The 19,876-nt window shown below is 39.6% G+C and overlaps 1 pseudogene; it reads right to left on the reverse strand.

Annotated features, from left to right (window-relative positions):
- Window positions 1–125: 125 nt before the first annotated feature.
- On the reverse strand, window positions 126–14,506 carry LOC150002864 (growth hormone-regulated TBC protein 1 pseudogene; annotated as a pseudogene).
- Window positions 14,507–19,876: the final 5,370 nt, after the last annotated feature.

Genomic DNA, 19,876 nt, shown 5'->3' on the forward strand with positions numbered 1-19,876 from the left:
ATTTGACATCATAACTCATCAGTTACAGAATGACATGAATTTAAATCACTTTTTTAAAAAGTCACAACTAAGGTGTAGAGATATCAAGTATTTACATCACTAAAAAGGAAAGCAGTAAAAATTTGTCAACTCTGAAAATGAGGCCAGGTGGTCAGTGCAAAGAGGAAAATGTCCAAGTCACCCTGTGCCAGCAGCTTGGTCCTGCAGCTGTCTCCAAGACTGGTGATAGTGGTCATGGACAAGCTTCTAGTACCTGAGAATATTTTCTGCATAAAGGTGTGACATTCAGTCACAAAGCTCCCTTTGGTGATCTTGAACTTTTCACAAATGTCTGCAATACTGATGGCTTCCCAATAAAACCCTGATGTTACTTAATCAGGGTCAGGGCCAGCCAGAGATCATTTTCAAGCTTTTGTTGAACAAACTATCCCAGATTTGAAGTACCATCTCCACGGGCAGGATGTTCACAAGCAGGCAGATGAACCAGTGTGACATGACCAGAGTCCACCAGATACCGTGTCTAACCATCAGGGCCACCGCTGCTGATGGTCCTCACCAGCTGCTCCAGGACCTCTTGGTTCATCTTCGGGGCCAGCATCTCAGGGTAGTAGAAATTAGGTGGTATTCTTCCAACAAGAGCATCTAATAGCCAAAAGGATTCTTCTTCATTTTTTGTGATAAGAATCATATATCCCACTGTAAAATTCATTTCCTGGCAGTACCTCATACTTTGGTTGTGGTGCCCATAGGCCAATAGCATGTTTACAGGGTCTTCTGTGAACAGGGACCTCTACTCTTGTGGAATTTTATATTGTCCAGGAAGGTCCTATTCATATCTGTCCTAATAACCTCCTTTCTCCCTGGAGAAGTCAGCCGCAGTTCCTCTCCATCTAGAGTTGGCTGCCACTCACCCGTATCCAGACACGGGCTCTGTGTTCAAGTGGAACAGTTTTCCAGACATAGCGCTTCACTGTCATGCTTTTCTGGACACTACTACTTTCTTTTAGAAGCTTAGACCATTTTATTGCTCTTCTAGTGAGCATCACCAGAGAGGTGGGAAAAAAATTCAGCATAAGCTGCACAATCAAAACCTCCAGGCTTTGCAAACCCATACAGATCAATCCTGGGGACCCAATCCTGTTGCACATGTACACGCTTTGCAGGCTTTGTTTAGATGAGGTGAGTGGCCACCAAGAGCCCAGACCTCAGCTGGGCTGGGGTGCCAAGCCAGCCTCTGGAGACTCAGGACAGGTACGACGGCCGGAGCAGTAGCTGGAGGGGTGCCTGTCTAGTGTGGAGGTGGAAGAGGTGCCTGAAAAAGGGGCGAGTGCTGGGCAGGCGGCATTGTTTCCTCTCAGACCCCTCCCCCACATACAGTGCCACAATGTGGTGAATGGGTTGCCCTGTACTGACGAATCCCTAAGGCTCTGTCCCTTACAATGTAACAGGAGCAACAGCTTTACCTGGGACACAGAGGCAGACAAACACAGAGCCTGTCAGAATGAGGAGACAGAGAACTGTGGCCCAAAAGGGAAAATGGATCATGGTTCCAGTGGGAGAACTAGGCGATGAGGAGATAGCCAACCTAACAGATGAGGAGGTAGACAACATAACAGGTGCAGAATTCAAAACACTGGTGATAAAGATGCTCACAGGCTTGACAGATATGCTTGAGTATGGCAAACATGTAAGAGAAGAAGTGAAGGCTATGCTAAGTGAAACAAACAAAAAAAAAGAATCAATACAAAACCAATGGTGAAGGGAAAGAAACCAGGGTTCAAATCAATGATCTGGAACATAAAGAAGAAAAAAACAGTCAAGCAGTGCAGAATGAGGAAGCAAGAATTGAAAGAAATGAAGAAAACTTCCCAAATTTTGCAAAGGAGATGGACATACAGGTCTGGGAAGCATGGAGGGTCCCGGATGAGCTGGACCCGGAGGGGACCACACCAGGATGCATCATGACTGAGATGCCAAAGGTGAAATATAAAGACAGAGCCCTGGGGGGCAGCAAGAAAGAGGCAGAGAGTTGCCTACAGGGGGGGTACCTATAGGACTATCAGCTGATTTCTCAGAGGACACTTTGCAGGCAGGAAGGGACTGGCAAGCAGTATTCAATGTGATGAAAAGCAACTTACAACAAAGATTACTCTATCCAGCAAAGCTATCATTTGGAATGGAAGGGCAGATGAAGTGCTTCCCAGATTAGGTGAAGCTAAACGAGTTCATCATCACCAAGCCATTATTATATGAAATGTCAAAGGGACTTACTTAAGAAAAAGAAGATCAAAACTATGAACACGAAAATGACAACAAACTCACAACTATCAACAACTGAACCTGAAAAAGCAATCCAACTAAGAAACCAAACTAGGAACAGAATCATAGGTATGGGAATCATTTGGAGGGTTATCAGATGGGAGGGGGGAGGGAGAGAAATGGGGAAATGGTGCATGGACTAAGAAGCATAATCAGTTGACACAGAATAGACAGGGGCATGTTAAGAATAATATAGGAAAGGGTGAAGTCAAAGAACTCATATGCATGACCCATGGACATGAACTAAGGGGGGTGGGTTTGCTGGAGGGAAGGGGGGTACTGGGCAGAGGGGAGAAAATGGGAAAAATAATTGGAACTACTGTAACAACATAATCAATAAAATATACTTTAAAAATAAATAAAAATAAAACAACAATAAAAAAACAGAAAGACTCAGAATTCTACATGAACACATTTCTTTGCAAATGTTATAAATACAATATGTATGTGAAAAAGTCAAAGGTCCTTTTCATGAACAAAAAAGAAAGGGATGGTGGATCAAACTTGGATGCTATTGAGTAGGAAACAGATACTTGTGTATGTGTGTGTGCCTGTGTGTTGTTGCCGGACTGAATGGAACCAGGTCCAGTTACTCAGTAGTTGCCAGCCAAAAGACAACTCCAAGAAAATTTCATGAGAAAGAAGATATTTATAGCTAGCCAGCAGGCGAGGACAGGGGTGGTGTGCTGTTGAGCAAAAAATTGGATTCATCTTTATTCAAGGAAATCATGCATATACATGGAGGTGAGCTTTGTCAACACAACACGTATAGGTGGGGACATTTCTTGTTCATGAGCAGTTGGAAAACATAGCTATACATATGTTGCATGTTCAAAAATGGCAGAAAATCTCCGCCTCACCCATCCCCACCTCCACCCCAGGAGATTTTAATATTATAATGAAGGTATAATGGGACTAGTTCATGAAGAGGTCAGTATGGAATCCTCCAGGCTGCTTTGGCTAACCTCAGAAAGTTTGAACCAGATTAGTCAGATTAGTCCCTGGTTCTGTGAATCACCGTGGTCTTCTCCTTGAAAACAGCTCTGGCATTCATCAATGTCAAAGATGGCCTTTCTGTCAAACTTTAGCAAATTGCAGGATATGGTTACACAAACCTTAACATCCACGATAATCTAAGTGAGTTTACAGGTTAATCTAAACAAAGTTGTGAATTCTAAATAAAAGTTAGTCTATGCTAAGCTACTTGCAAGGCTTCATATATATAGTTTAGGTTAGGGAGTATAGTGTAGTATGTGTGGTGTGTTGTGTGTCTGATGTGGTGTAGTGTGTGTGTGGTGTGATGTGTGTGGTATGGTGTGTTGTGGTTTGTGTGGTATGTGTATGGTATTTTGTGGTGTGTGTATGTGTGTGCTCACGAAGTCAGCAGAGGTTGTCTATATTTAAAGTGGCATATACTTTTAGCCAAATTAGCGAGAGTGCCTGGTAGAAATACATAATTTTATAGTATTATGTTTTTAAAATCGTGTTAAAGGATGATGAAAAATGAAAGGGGAGGAGGGTGGGGAAAGGAATATAGTCAAGAATATAATAAAAAATATTATCTTATAAACCACTTGATAGCTACAAAAAGACTAATAGGAGTAGAAATGAACTGGGAGAGGTAGGCACACCCCATGACTTCCTAGCAGTGATTTGGGTAAGCCTGCAGTGCAGGGAGTTCCCACTATCTAAGCAACAAAGCAATCCTAACATCCTTCTTTATGGCTAGAACAAGCCAGGAATTCCTCACCAAGTAAGATGTTGGTGTAGCTAACTTAAGGATCCCTTGCAACACTAAGATTCTCGGACCACCAGGATAGAATTTACCGGAAGAGAAAAGGTTAAGTTACAGCATAAAGCAAGTCCCAAATTAAAAGGATATAAACACTTAAACCTTTAAGGGAAGGATATGAATTAAGAGAGGGATAACAGAAGATAGTAATTAATAGAAACTCGAGGTTAAAGGACACCAGATACTTTAAAGTCATAAAAGGAAAAGAAAAAAAGTGTGTGTCTTGTGTATGTGTCTCATGTGTGTGTCTTTCTTTCTGTCTGTCGTGGAAGAGGAGGATTGCTTCTAGAAGCCCTTGCTATATACAAGACTTTGCCGGAGGTCTGACCTTTGCACCCTTTCCAGTCATATCCCTGTTTGCTCAGGAGCCACATCTGTTACTCCTATATATCATCCAGAGCTCAGGTTTCCAGCCTAAGACAGACTGTATACATTCAGTCTGTTTGTTTAAAGTTATTTTGTTACTCACTCGCTAGAACTTTCTTTTAAGCATCATTTCTTATTAACATATTTTGCACATACATATCTTACCAAGGAGAGGTTTCATTTTGTAAATGTCTTCTCCACCATACAGCTTCAATTTTAGAAATCTTTCCTGTTGTAAGAAACCACCTTAACAATAAAATAATAAAACTTTGCATTTTGTAAATAGCCACTTTCTAGAGTAAGTCTTTGAGATAGTGTTTTCAATTTCTTTAACCTTATAATTTTTTCTATACTTAATTTTTAAAATATATTATGAAATTTAGTATAACATGAACCCTTAATAATTAAGACAAGTCATCAATTGTAGTTTATTTAATTTATCTAATTTTCACCAACTGAATTTTACTTTCTGAAAATAAAAATCTAAGTATTTTAAATCTTATATATTTATGAAGACTTTGAAAATTGCTTAAATTTCATTAGCTAATGATATAGATTTCTGGCAAAATATAAGAACCTCATAATGGCAGAGATATTTATTCTAAAACTCTCTGCAGATAAAAGACAGGAATTTCCATGAACTCAATAAGTTTGAAACAAAATCCCACTGACTTTTCTTTTTTTCCAGAAGTCTATTGCCTTCATTTTTCAAGGCACTGAATGGAGCCCAAAACTCAAAGATTAACTGAAATTTAAGGTAAATCTTACATTCCTTTAGTGATATGCCACATTTGGTTAAGGCAAGTGAACTCTTTTGAAAGAAATAGAGAAATATAAAGTGCCAAAGAACTGAGTTGAAACAGTGAATTCACTTTTTGCCCCATTAACACTACAATACACTTAGTGCTGAGGGTGGGTCTCCTACGGTTCTGAAAGTTCCTGGAGAGGGACTCTCCTAAAATACTTGTGGTCCCACACACATTTGGATTCCTTTTTATTTGCCATTTAGGATTAAGCCAAAGGAGAGAGTCAAGAACCACATATTCTCCCAAACCAAACCACCACCATTAGCCACAACAATACGGTAGAATTGTATAAGAAAGAGGGGAGATACAGGAAACTAAGGAACAAGGACGAATAAACAAAATTCCAGCTAAGACCAACCAAGTTGACTTGAATCCCCCATGCTCTCCCCAGTGTGTGCGCTGTGCTTCTCTGCTCACCTCTGTACCGAGGAATATTTCCAGCCTACACAGGAACACACAAGCACAGGCAGAATGCCAGAAATATCATATTCATTGATAACAGAATGCAACAAGTTTTGTGAATTCCCTTCGGAGCAGTATAGAATATACAGCAGTGAAATTCTCACTTTATAGAAAATTTCTTCTATATAAGAATTGTCCCTAATAACTAATCCTAGAAAAAAATGTAGCAGCGCTTGCTGAGAATGAGAAGATCTGAGATTTTATCACTTTCCTTCACTAAGGTATTTGATTCAGGAATGCTTGAACTGCAAGTTAGTGTTGGTTTCTAGTTTATGTTTTATCTTTGGATACACTAAGCAAAGAATGTCTGCTCATCATGCTAAAATCTGGCATCTTAAAAATGTTGATGCTATTTTGGACCTATACAATCCAAAAGAACAAAGACTGTGTATAAATTTATGCAATTATCACAATAACAGTCATCATTATTATTATTTAAATTAATATTTAATAATGTAATGCAATAGTAATGGCTTTGCAGAATGCTTATATTCACTTAATTTAGTAAAATTTTGATATTCCATAGTGTCAATTTAATATAAAATTTTGAGATTATTTGAGAACATTAAATACTTAATTTAGAATGCAAGGCTATATAGTACTTCTTGGTATTATAGACATTTTAGAAGCTCTTGCAAAATGAGCTCCAACTTTGTGGTTTTAGCAGAAGAGCCTGGCTACTTGTCCACTTTTAAGCAAGGTAAACGTTTTTCATCTAGAAAGGTTCTGCTCTTCAGCAGAGCATGCTGCTATGAGTGAAGAGGTACAACTGCCTGACAGGTCAACCCCACTGAGGGTTGCACCTGTCACAGCCAGATTCTCTCAGCCTGTGAAGAGGAAAATATATGGCTAAGATATATGAAAGATTGATGCAAATCTATCTCAAAGAAAATTTACATGCTATCTCACTCAATCACTCCTTTATTCCTTCATTCAGGAGATGTTTATTGATGTCTACTATATATCCATTTTCTGCTCAGAGTTGAAAACATTATTCTGAAGAGTGAGAAGAAGAAAAAGAAAAGAAAAGAAAGGAGGAGAATAAAGATGAAATGACAGCAGACAAATAACACTGGGAAACAATTCTTAACATAATTCCTGTTAAGTTTGATTTTTCAGCTGTTTTAGACTTAAATAGGCATGCTGATTTCAAAACTGCAGTTAGTTTTCTTCTATAATGTCAAGTTTTTTCTGTACAGCTTATCTTAATGCGACCACTCTAGGCTGGATTGAGCCTGGATTGAGAGAAGCACTAGTGCTCTCCTACTGGCTGAGAGCAAACCTTCCTCAAGTGGGGAGGGGTGGGGAATGACCTTGGAAACCAGCGACAGGTTCATACTTGTCTAGGATATTCAGTTACACATGAGACTGTGTGGTGAGAGGTTGTGCGCCGCTCTACATAGTGAATTGTGTTCCAAAATGTAGTCCGAGTTCTTGTCTCTATACAAAGATTTAGCAGAATTTATTTTTTATTTACATACATACTTATTTCCTTTCCTTCAGATCATGTCTACCTCTGCTATTTCTCATCCTAAGTGCCAAACAACCCTGATTCGTTTTGTCATATCCAGTCAAAGGACAAACATCAGCGCATTTGTCAGGCAAGCCTATTTTGCATATTTTAAAGTAAAACTTGGTGATCAAGATAAGTCTTGGGCCCCTCACAAGGTGTGCAAGCAGTGTGTCAAGAATTTATGGATGTGGATGAAGGAAACACATGATAAATTGCCATTTGGTATACCTATGGTTTGGCGAGAGCCCAGAGATCATTCAAGTGACTGTTACTTTTGTATTGTGAAAATATCAAGATATAACAAGAAAAATAAATGTAAAATAGAGTATCCTAGTCTACAATCAGCTATATGCCCAGTGCCTCATTCAGTTGAAATCCCAGTGCCAGTTTTTATTGAACTACCCTCTTTAGAAAAACAGGAGTATGGTGAAGAACTAGGTGACAGCAACGATGAAGATTTTGAAATTGAAGATGACTCAGTCCATAAGGGATTTGATCAGCATGAGTTGAATGATTTGGCACGGGATTTGGGACTATCCAAAAGGCTTCAGAACTCCTAACATCAAGACTGCATGAGAAAAACTTGCTTGAAAAAGAAGCGAAGGTATCCTACTTTCGATCAAGAGAAAGGGCATTTCTGCAGTACTTTCAAAGTGATGGTGGCTTTGTGTATTACCATAATATACATGGTTTAATGGAGGAATTGGGAATTCCAATCTATGATGCAATTGAATGGCAACTGTTCATCGGTAGCTCAAAGTGGAGCTTGAAGTGTGTCCTCCTCCACAGTGACAGTTTATTTGGTGTAGTCCCAATTGGCCATTCAGTTAGTTTTCATGAAGAATATGAAGACATAAAGAGAGTCATTGATCTGTTGCAATATCACAAGCACAGTTGGGTAATCTGTGTTTACTTTAAAATGGTCTGCTTCCTTCTTGGTCAGCAACGCGGATATACCAAGTACCCCTGTTTTCTGTGTATGTGGGACTGTAGAGCTTGTGAAAAGCATTGGATGGAGTTGAATTGGCTTCCAGGATCTGACCTCAAACCTGGTGATCCAAACATTGGATCCACTTTGTTGACAGAAAGAACGTTATATTCCCACTTCTGTACATAAAACTGTGTCTCATGAAGCAATTTGATAAAGCTTTGCCAACTGAAGGAGACTGTTTCAAGTATCTCATTTTGGCATTTCCTAGCCTATCATTTGAAAAGATAAAGGCCTGCATGTTTGACAGTCCACAGATTTGGCAGCTCACTAAAGATGAACATTTCATCGGGACAATGTCAGAACTCCAAAAGAATACTTGGTAGTCATTCAAAAACTTTGTCAAGGACTTTCTTGGAAATACACGAGCACAGAATTACACAAAAATTGTCCAAAAACTCTTGGAGACCTTCAAAATGCTTGGTTGCAACATGAGCATCGAGGTGCATTTTCTGCATAGCCATCTTGCTGACTTCCAAAAAAACCTTGGTGCAGTCAGTGATGAGCAAGGTGAAAGATTCCACCAAGATTTGAAGGTCATGGAGGCACTGTATCAGGGTAGATGGGATGTACATATGATGGCTTACTATTGTTGGAGCCTCAGGCAAGATTGTCCACAGATTGAACACTCCAGGAAAAGCTATAAGCATAAATTTTTACATTAATATGTATGTTTGGTAGCATAACTTTACTACTTGTACACAATTTGACTTACAGCAACAATGTATAGCCTTTATATGAATAAAATAACTCTAAATAAACACTATATTTAGGTAATTGTTTCTTTATTTTCCTTTGTATGTACATTCTGTATGATTTGGGAAACAAAAGGATTGTATCCTATACCTTAAAAAGTTGATGTGATAGAAAAAATCTGAGGTCATTTTTGGATTAAGATACCAAAAGTGAGTCAAAAACAAGTGTCAAATCTAACTCAACAAAAATTGTGTTTCCCAGGGTAATTATAGAGCGTTTATTATATGTCAAGTACTATGCTGAATGAATTATCTACTATCTACTAGATGCATTATCTCACTGAATCTTCTAAACTCCTTTAACTAAATACTGTAATATATTTCTACTTTACAAATTAAAAAAACTGAGGTTCACAGAGTAATTTACCTTAGGTCAAGTGGCTAGAAAGTAACTGATCTTGTTTTAGAACTCAAGAGGCAACACCTTATGATAAAAAACATGGTCGCTAGAAGTAAAAGCCAGGGTTCAAATTATAGATCTACTTCTTATTGGATGTGTAACCTTAGGAAATATAACCTGCCTCTGACTCAGATTCCTGTTGAGTTGTTATAAGATTAGTTTCATTAATGTATGTAAAGTACTCAGAATAACACTTGGCATACAGTATGGTCTACAAAATGTTTTTACTATTTCAAAGCTTATACTCATAATTATCACTTTCCTGTGTCTCTCAGAGAATCAAGATACATAGATAAACCACTATAATGCAGTGTGCTTAGGGCTCAGGTAAGAGAAGTGTAGGGCACTAATGTAATGTGCTGGTAGTCTAGAACCCACACTTGGAGCTTCAGGGAATGAAAGTAGCATCTAAGTGAAAAACTTGAAACAGGAGGAGCAAGCTAAATGAGGGTTCAGGTACTTAGGACCTGTGCTCAGAGAAAACTAATTATTTGTGAGAAAATCAAGATAATATACTCATGACTATGTACATCCCCATGACTGTTCTGTAACAACCAATTTGTGCTTCTTAATCTCTTTACCTTTTCACCCATCCCCCTAACCTCCCTCCCATCTGGCAACTGTGAAAACATTCTCTGTGTCTATTAGTCTGCTTCTGCTCTGCTTGTTCATTTATTTTGTTTTTTATATTTTAATTATTGATAGATAAGTACTTATTGCCATTTTCTTGTTCATATTTTTAATCTTTTTCTTCTTCTTCTTAAACAAGATCCTTTAATATTTCACATAATACTGGTTTGGTAGTGATGAACTCCATTAGCTGTTTATTTTCTGGGAAGCTCTTTGTCTCTCCTTCAATTCTAAATGATAGTTTTGCTGTAGTCTAGGTCGTAAGTCCTTGCTTTCATCACTTTGAATATTTCTTGACAGTCCCTTCTAGCCTGCAAAGTTTCTTTTGAGAAATCAGCTGACAGTCTTATGAGACCTCCCTTATAGCTAACTAGCTGCTTTTCACTTGCTGCTTTTAAGATTCTCTCTTTGTCTTTAACTTTTTGCATTTTAATTTTGGTGTGTCTTGATGTGGGTCTCTTTGGGTTCATCTTCTTGGGAATCTCTGTGCTTCCTGGACTTGTATATCTATTTTTTTCAGCAAGTTAGGAATTTTTCTGTCATTATTTTTTTTTGGATTTCTTTTTCTTTTTTAATATGCTTTATTATTTATGCTATTACAGTTGTCCCAATTTCTGTTCCCTTTGTTCCCCTCCTCCCAGTGACCGCCCTCCCTCCAGTTGTCCCTCCCTTAGTCCGTGCCCATTCGTTGTGCATATAGTTCTTCTCAACATCTTACTATCTACTCGACTCCCTTCTACTATGCTTCTTAATTTCTGTAACATCTCCCTCCCTTTCATCCCTTCCCCCTCCCTGCTGACTTCCCCCCAAAATGTTCCCCATACCTATAATTCTTTTCCCACTTTCATTGCCTACTTAGTTTGCTTTTGTTTCAATTCCTTAGCTTCTATTGTTGGTTGTGACACAGTTTTCATTTTAATGTTCATAGTTTTGATCCTCCTTCTCCTAAATAAGATCCTTTAACATTTCATATCACAGTGGTTTGGATCTGATGAACTCCTTCAGTTTTACTTTGTCCTGGAAGAACTTTCTCTGCCCTTCTGTTCTGAGTGACATCTTTGCTGGATAGAGTAATCATGGCTGTAGGTTTTTGCTTTTCATTACTTTGAATATTTCTTGCCAGTCCCTTCTTGCTTGCAGAGTTCCTTTTGAGAAATCAGCTGAGAGTCTTATTGGGACTCTTTTGCATGTAATTCTCTTCTTCTCTCTTGCTGTTTTTAAGATTCTCTCTTTATCCTTAATTTTTGACGTTTTGATTTTAATGTGTCTTGGTGTGACTCTCCCTGGGTCCAGTTGTTTTGGAACTCTCTGTGCTTCCTGGACTTGCAAGTCTATTTCCTTCCCCAAGTTAGGGAGGTTCTGCTTCATTATCTTTTCACATAATTTTTCCATTTCTAGTTCTTCTTCTTCTCCTTCTGGCAGCCCTATGATTTGGATGTTGGCCCACTTATAGCTGTTCGTTAAGTTTCTGAGCCTCTCCTCATGTTCTCACTTCTCGTTTTCTCTTTCTGCACTGGTTGACTATTTGTTGCTTTCTTGTGTTCCGATTTAATGATTTGATCCCTGGTTTTCTTGCCCTCACCACTAGTTTCATATGTGTTTTTGTTCATTTCAACAGGACTAGCCTTCATTCCTTTCCCATCTTATTTCAGATATGCTGTTAGGTCTGTAAGAATTTTTATAGCCAAAGCTCTGAACTATGCCTCAGAAATATTTCCTATCTACTGCTTAGTTAGATTAGATATTTGCTATCTGGTCAGCTGTGTCACCAGGATCTCTATCATGATCTGTGCCATCCTGATTGTTTTGTGTTTACCTTTGCTTCCTGGGTAGAGCTGTCACACCTCCTATGCTATAGGGGGTGGAACCCCATTCACTCGTCACAACCGGGTGACCCATCTCACCAAACTGTGGCATTTTCTGCGGGGGTGGAGGTCCAAGATGGATGCCTGCTGTCCACTCTCTGCTGAGAGACCGGGAGCCTCCTCCTTCATCTCCACCTCCTCTGGGCCTCACAGTCCAAGGCAATGGAGGTCTGCCTTCCCCAGCTTTGGAATCGCAAGCTGACAGGTCTGGTCTGCAGTCAGGGGTGCTCCCCGGACACTTCTCGCCTCCCCGTAAATATGGGTATCTGTGCTTACTGGTGTCCTGCCTCTGTTGTTGCTGCTGCCATGGACAGCACAGCTTGAACTCTCCTCCCCGGCTTCGCCCTTCTTACCTGTCCAGATGAGCACCACTTCTTTAAAACTTCATACGTTGGACTTCCATTTATTTTCTGGAACTTCTGTTTTTTTCTGGTTTTGAGGTATTTGTATTCCTTCTTAGTTGTGGGGGGAAATGGAATGTGTCAGTCTAGGCCTCTATCTTGGCCAGAGGTCTCCTGTGTTTGTTTGCTTCTGTGTCCCAGGGAGAGCTATCGCTCCTGTCTGAATGGGTATTTCTTCTTTACATCTTTGTTTGCTAGACTTCTATGCACTTTGATTTTCTGGAACTTCTGGTTGTTTCTAGTTTTGAGGTAGTTGTAGTCCTTCTTAGTTGTGGAGGGAGACGCAGCATGTCTGTCTATGCCTCCATCTTGGCCAGAAGTCTGTCATTATTTTTTCACAGAAGTTTTCAATTTCTTGCTCTCTCTCTTCTCTTTCCAGCATTCCCATGAGGAAAATGTTGGTACACTTGAAGTTATCCCACAGGCTCCTTACATTATCCTCATTTTTTTGGATTGTTTTTCTTTTTCCTGTTTTGATGAGGTGTTTTTTGCTTCTTTAATTCCAAATCGATGCTTTGATTCTGTGTTTAATCTACTATACTGTTTATTCCTAGTAAGTTATTCTTTATTTCAGTTACATTTCTAACTGGTTCTTTTTTGTGTTATCGAGGTTCTCACTGTTTGTTGAGCATCCTTATAACCAGTGTTTTGAACTCTGTATCTAGTAGATTGCTTGTTTCTGTTTTGTTTAGTTCTTTTACTGAAGTTTTTTCTGTTCTTTCATTTAGGACATGTCTCTTTGTCTTCTCATTTTGGCAGCCTCCCTCTGTTTGTTTCTATATATTAACCGGAGCTACTACATCTCTCAGGCTTTGAAGAGTGGCCTAATGTTGTATGTATTCTGTAGCATCCAGTGGCACAGCCTACCCAAACACCCAAGTTGCACACACCAGGTGTGCCCATAGTGGGTGTACCCCTCTCTATGGACTATGTTCACCCTCTTCTTATATTTGAGACTTGATTGCTATTGGCACATCAATGGGAGAGATTTACTGCCAGACTGATCAGCTGTAAGGACTGACTGTGACTACTGACCACCAAGCTCTGACCATTATGCTCTGATCCACCATGGAGTATCAGCTCTGCAGGAGCCCAGTCCACAGAGCAGAACTTACTTCAGCAGGGACCTGGTGTCTGCTGAGTGAGCCCCTTAATTATGTTGTAGAGGTGGTAGTGTAGTCATGTTTTGATGAGGTCTGAAGCTGTCCACTGAGTGCACTGGTTCTGAGGTCTCTTCAGAGGTGTAGGCCAAGGTCAGCTATCACTTATGTTTTGCCCAGAGCCACCCAGCATGAACTACAAAGTGATATGCAGGTGGCTGCTATTTGTGCTAGGCTTGGAAGTGCCCATATGTGGTCAAGCTGAGAACCAAATTCAGCTCCTGCTAGTGCCAGGGCTGGAGCTACTTTGTGAGAAGTACAAAGCATGCTATTACTTGTTTGAGAGATTTTAGTAAAATTGGAAGCATGATCTAACACAGGCCATTTGTATGGAGCCTGAAATTTGGGTGACCCTGAAATTTGGGTGGAGTGGGGTCTCAGGGAAAACCCAGGACAGGGCAAACAGTGTAAGCCTGGTTGATGGAGTCTCATATATGGCTCCACCTGCCAGCTCTGTGAGGGAAGTGCTTATCAAAGGAACAATGGCCTCTGCCAGCACTTCTGTCTAGGGGAAAGCTGCCCCCAAGCTCTTTCCCTATTGCCAGACAATTCAGTTCCTCCTCATATGTCTCTGGTGCCTTTCAAGCTGCTACCCTAGAACTGGATATCAGAGGAAGTAAGTCTGAGTAAGTACATGCACTGGTCCTTTAATAGGAACTGTTTGGGACTCCAGAATCCCTCCATCTCTCTCAGTCTCAATCCCTGCTGGTTTTCATAGCCAGAAGTTATGGGGAGTTTTCTTCCTGGCACTCTAACCATGGACTGGGAGGCCTGGTGTGGGTTTGGGACCCCTGGCTCCTCATGGGGAAACTCTTCAGCTGAGATATTCCTCCCAGTTTTTATCTTCTAGACATTGATGTGGGAACTGCCTGTTCTGTGTCTCTGCCCTTCCTATCAGTCTTGATGTGGCTTCTTCTGTAATTTCCTAGTTGTAGGATTTCCATTCAGCCATATTTCAAGAGGTTCTGAATGATGGTTGTTCTGTAGTTAAGTTGTAATTTGATGTGGCTGTGGGATGAGGTGAGTACCACAGTTACCTGTGCTGCCATCTTGCCTGGAAGTTCCTGACTTTTGAAGCAGAAAATAGCACACTGGACAAGTATAGTATAAATTATATTTACAAACATATGCTAAATATCAAATCTATAATTAGCGTTTCAGACATCAAGAATTTTAAAAGTAATTTTGATAATTGTTGATTAGTATTAAACACTTAATACTCACACTGTGTATGCAAATTACACAGATATGTCAACTTCTCATTCTTTTTCTGTTGCTTAGTAGTCCTTTTTTTCTTCATTGTTTCTGTCCCCTCTGCTTCCCACTCATATTACCCAGTGACAATATTCATATTATGTTGAAGTGACTGCATTATCTCTTTGTCATCTCCGTGTGTCCAACAATCTCAGTGATGAATCATTGGGGAGAAAAGACAGCTTAAGTAATGGAAAGCAAGAGGAAAAAACAGTATATTCAAAAAAAAAATATCATAGTCTTGTTTTTCTCTAGCACATTCTGATGTGTGTTAAGAGTTAATCAGCAGTCCTGTCTGCTCTACACTCATTATTTCCTTACCTTTTATAAAAATGTCTCAATATTTAAAAAGTGGTATTTTCTTCCCAAGAAAAATTAATAATAAAATTAAAATATAATATATTTTCAATAAAGGCTATTATGAGCCCCATCTTGATCCTAAATGTAAAAATCCAGACATGTGAAACCCATATTTCCTCATGTCCTCACATTTTATCAAGAGAGGACATTGGTACCTAATCACTCAACCCAGGATTATGCAGTCCACACAAAAGCAAAGGGAGAAAGATATTGCTTTTGTTAGCCTTGGTCATAAATTCCTAACTGTTATAAGAAGAAAAATGCAACATCTTCCTCCTTTGCAACAGAAGCAAAGCAAATGCTAAACATTTTCATTACAAAATTTCAACTACACAAACTGAATTTTTAAGTTAAATTTCACTTTTTTTCTGTATAAAAAGATTTGTGCTTTTATAAAAACTCCCCAAGGAAAGAGTATTCCTGTGACTGCTGTTTAATTTTCTGTAAATTTTATTTTAACAACTCACACATGCTCCTGTTTTGTTATTTGTATCAAGGCAGCAAGGCAAGAGGTGTACAATGTCATATTCAAGGGGACATTCCTGCTACCTGTGAGGTCTTTTAAGTGTGATGATGATCAAAACAGTGTTTTTATCTCTACTTTCTATGGTTGAAAAGAAGGAAAGGTCTGTTTATGAAGTCCAGATAGAGTCTCTGTTTCTTTTCCTGACCTTTCTATACTTTTGCTAATTAGAACACAAACTCATCTGAATTGCCTTTCTTTTAATGGAACCTCATAGTTCAACTGCAAAATCACAGTATAATTTTGTAAGTTATATTTAAAAACTGATTATATCTACCTGACTGATATTTTTTCCAATAGAAAACTTAGAAATGTCTCACAATATAAACTTCAAAGTGTTCCAGACTAAAAAATATCATTATTTTAGCCATATTTTTACTTGTAAGGCACTGTGCACTGAAATTGTGTTCTCTATATTTTCATGCTATTAATTTGTATAATTATAGGTAATGAGGTTAAAACCACTATAACTGAAGAGGATAGATAATTGTATAATCTTCCCCTGCTCTGAACAAATTTAGAGTTGCTGTCTGTATACTTGATGAGTAGTATGTCACAACCAATCCATGGGAGCATTGACAAGAGCCATAGGAGGCCCAATCCAAGAAGCACAAGTGGAAGATGTGTATTTGGGAAGCAAATAAAAGGTATTATCAAAATACCCATTATTGTATTTTGCAATCTATATTGCTGCCTTTAAAGAGTGTATTGATCCTGGTTTGACCAGATGACTCAGTTGGTTGGAGTGTGATCCTATACCCCAGAAATGTGGGTTTGATTCCCAGTCAGGGCACATACCAAGGTTGTGGGTTTGATCCTCCATTGGGGTATATATAGGGCTCCCTCTCTCCCTCTCCCCACCACTTTTTCTCTCTCTCTCTCAAAGCAATAAAAACATATCCTCAGGGGAGAAAAAAGAGTGATTCACTGGTCCTATATGAAATGACCCCAGACTTCATTTTTCTGATTATGATACCTGCTTTATAGCTTTACTATTTTCACTTGGGCTAACATAACAGTCACTACTTTGTATTATTTTCAGTTTGACTTTTAAGAGTCTTTCTGAATTTGAAATTCTTAATCTATTGGAGACTTTTGAGAGAAGGGCTGGTGTGCTGAGGATTTGTGACTTCTATTTTGATGCTCGGTAGCCTTTTTTGCTTTGTTCTTAATTCTCAGAGGTCATCTGGATAGTTGGGGTTTTCAGGTAAATGAGGGATTTGCTATACCAGGTTAGTTTGAAATAGAAACTTTGTGCCTCAAAGTAAGCAATTCTCAATGTGAAAATATGTTTTCCATTAAAATAATCTGGCTGTCTATATCTTAGATATACCAAGGTTAAAATTAATTATAACTCTTCTTTGACCAAAATAAAATGTTTTTACTATGAAAACATCTCTCAAAAATAGCTTTCTTTTCACTTGATGCCAAGTGATTATTACCTTATTTCTAAAATCTTTTACAGATCTCATGTTAAAAGAATATGGCTAAGGCAATGTACAGCTTGTTATTTTTCAACACATCTGAACTTGATTTTAGCTAAAAACAAAACACTTATTTAAAGCAAATAAGCAAAACATTAATGCATATGAACAAAAGAACACTTAAATTATCATGGTTATTCAATCAGTTTGTGATTATGACAAAACATTTCTAGTATAATACATTTGTTGAACACATGCTTGGCAGTCTTCCAAAATAGTTTTCATAGGAAAAAAAAACAAACAAGAGGGCAAGAACTCAAAGCGCATTTTACATGAGTTTCTGCTAAGGCTACAATATGGAAATAATATAGTTGTAAGAAATATCAAGTAAAAATTACCTAATTTATTTTTATTTTACATTTTACATTTACTGTAAATTTTTTAAAAATCAAAATCTATTATATAATATTCCTGGGAAAACTCTAATAGAGGAACGTCTCTGAGACATTGTACATGAACCGTGCTGAAGGTGACTCTCTCACCAAATCTCTTACTTTCAAGTCCATTTGGTATTAAATAAAATGAAGAACTAAATCAATTAGCCAGATAATTCTTTTCTGAAATAAAGATAAATTTACACTTTTTCTGATTTCAATTATAATATATATTCATGGAGAAAATTCAAGCAATATAGTTAGTCTTCTATGGATTAAAATTTTGATAAAATCCATATCACAAGACAATCAGGTGATTTTAAACTTGAGGAAGGCATCAGAGTTAGACATCTTAAATACTTAGATCATCGTACTAAGCATCTCTCTACACACATACATACATGTATAGAAGCACATAAACAATTTCAGATGAATACAATTATATGTATTATTTCACAATCCACTTTTAAATCAAGGTGTCATAGAGGTATTTCCTTGTCTATGACTATAGCTATAGGTGATCTGTCAAAGTTACACAATATTGTCCTATATAATAAACCAAAGTTTTTAACTGTGCTTTCTGCCGGCCTGCCACTGCCACCACCACACCGCGTCCTCTCTGTCCTGTCTCCGCCCCTCCTACCTGTCTGGATGAGTACTTCTTTGTATCTTTGTTTGTTGTACTTCCATGCAGTTTGATTTTCTGGAACTTTTGGTTGTTTCTAGTTTTGAGGTAGTCGTTTTCCTTCTTAGTTGTGGAGGGAGACACAGCATGTCTGTCTACGCCTCCATCTTGACTGGAAGTCTGACTATTGGTTTTAACATGGTTTATTGTTTAATTTACTAATTATTTATTTCTATACCCTGCAGTGCAAGAAAAAAACTTACATAGCATTAAATACATTTATTGAGCACTTATTTTATTCAATGGAATTTACATGGATTATCTAATCTTCCCAGTAACCCAGTGAGGGTTACTCCTGTAAAGGAGGAAAGAGGAAAGACATCTATAAAATCAGAGAAGGAAAACTCTGACTCCAAAAAACCTCCGCTGCCTTGCGGCATACCTCTTCAGGGGAAAGGCTAAGGGAGTAAACCCCGACAGAAAATCCGGAGCCGGAGTCCCTAAGGCGGTTTGACATTGTAGTCAACACCGGCAACTCCTGCGGCGCACCTGAAGCCAAGCTGTATTGACTTTGTCTTTCCCTTGGACCCTTCAGCTGCGAAGAGAGGGGGGGTCTGCTGCATGGGCAACAGCAGACCCTCCATACCACCCTGCCCAGGCTCTGTAGCTTCAGTTTCACTGGAGAGGACACTCCAGCGTCATCGCAAGATGTCGACTCAACACGGGAGGAGACAGATACCGGTTATAAGCTCATCCGATTGGCGAAGGAAATGAGCGCCAGGGGTCTCCTCTGATGGTGGGAGAGGTCATCGCACCTCACTGGACAGCTACCGCCCGCCTCAAGCTGGGCAGCCCCAGCCAATTAGGTGCCGTCTCGCCATGACTCGCCTGCCCCACTGGGTGCGTGGGGATCAGAGAGGCGCCTCTCGAAAAGTGGGCCACAAAACACCCGCACCAGTTAATTCCAAGCAAACAACAAGAAAGAAGCCTCCGGCTCTTCGCCTCACTAGCTGGAACATCAGGACCATGTGCCCCGGACTTACTGCAGACCTTCCGTGGATCAATGGTGCCAGGAAAACCGCTGTCATCGATAGGGAACTGGCACGACTAAACATCGACATTGCGGCTCTACAGGAGACCCGGTTGGCCAACAATGGAACTATCAGAGAAACCAACTACACCTTCTACTGGCAAGGGAAGTCTCCGGACCAACCAAGACAGCACGGTGTTGGGTTTGCTGTGAAGAACACGCTTGTTAACTCCATAGAGCCACCCACAGGAGGCACAGAGAGATTACTTACCCTCCGATTGTCAACAACTTTCGGCCCAGTCAGCATTCTTAGCGCGTACGGCCCCAACCCTCTGCGCCACCATCGAAGAGAAAGAACAGTTCTACCATGCACTGGACGAAGCGTTATCCAAGATCCCCAGAAGTAACACTCTCTATCTCCTTGGAGACTTCAACGCAAGAGTAGGAGCCGACCACATGGCCTGGCCCACCTGCCTTGGAAACTTTGGGAGAGGAAAGATCAATGAGAATGGTCAGCGACTGCTTGAGCTTTCGTGTCACCACGGCCTGTGCGTGACAAGCACATTCTTCAAGTGCAAAGAGATCCACCAGGTGTCATGGAGGCACCCCCGCTCCCGCCATTGGCACCAGCTTGACCTCGTCATCACCAGAAGAACGGATATTGGGAGCACCCTCCTCACTCGCAGCTACCACAGTGCAGACTGCGACACGGACCATGCCCTCGTGGTAAGCAAGGTGCGCATAATGCCGAAGAGGTTGCACCACTCCA

Source organism: Furipterus horrens, unplaced genomic scaffold, assembly GCF_987537825.1.
Source record: "Furipterus horrens unplaced genomic scaffold, mFurHor1.1.pri manual_scaffold_8, whole genome shotgun sequence".
In the NCBI taxonomy this organism is placed as follows: domain Eukaryota; kingdom Metazoa; phylum Chordata; class Mammalia; order Chiroptera; family Furipteridae; genus Furipterus; species Furipterus horrens.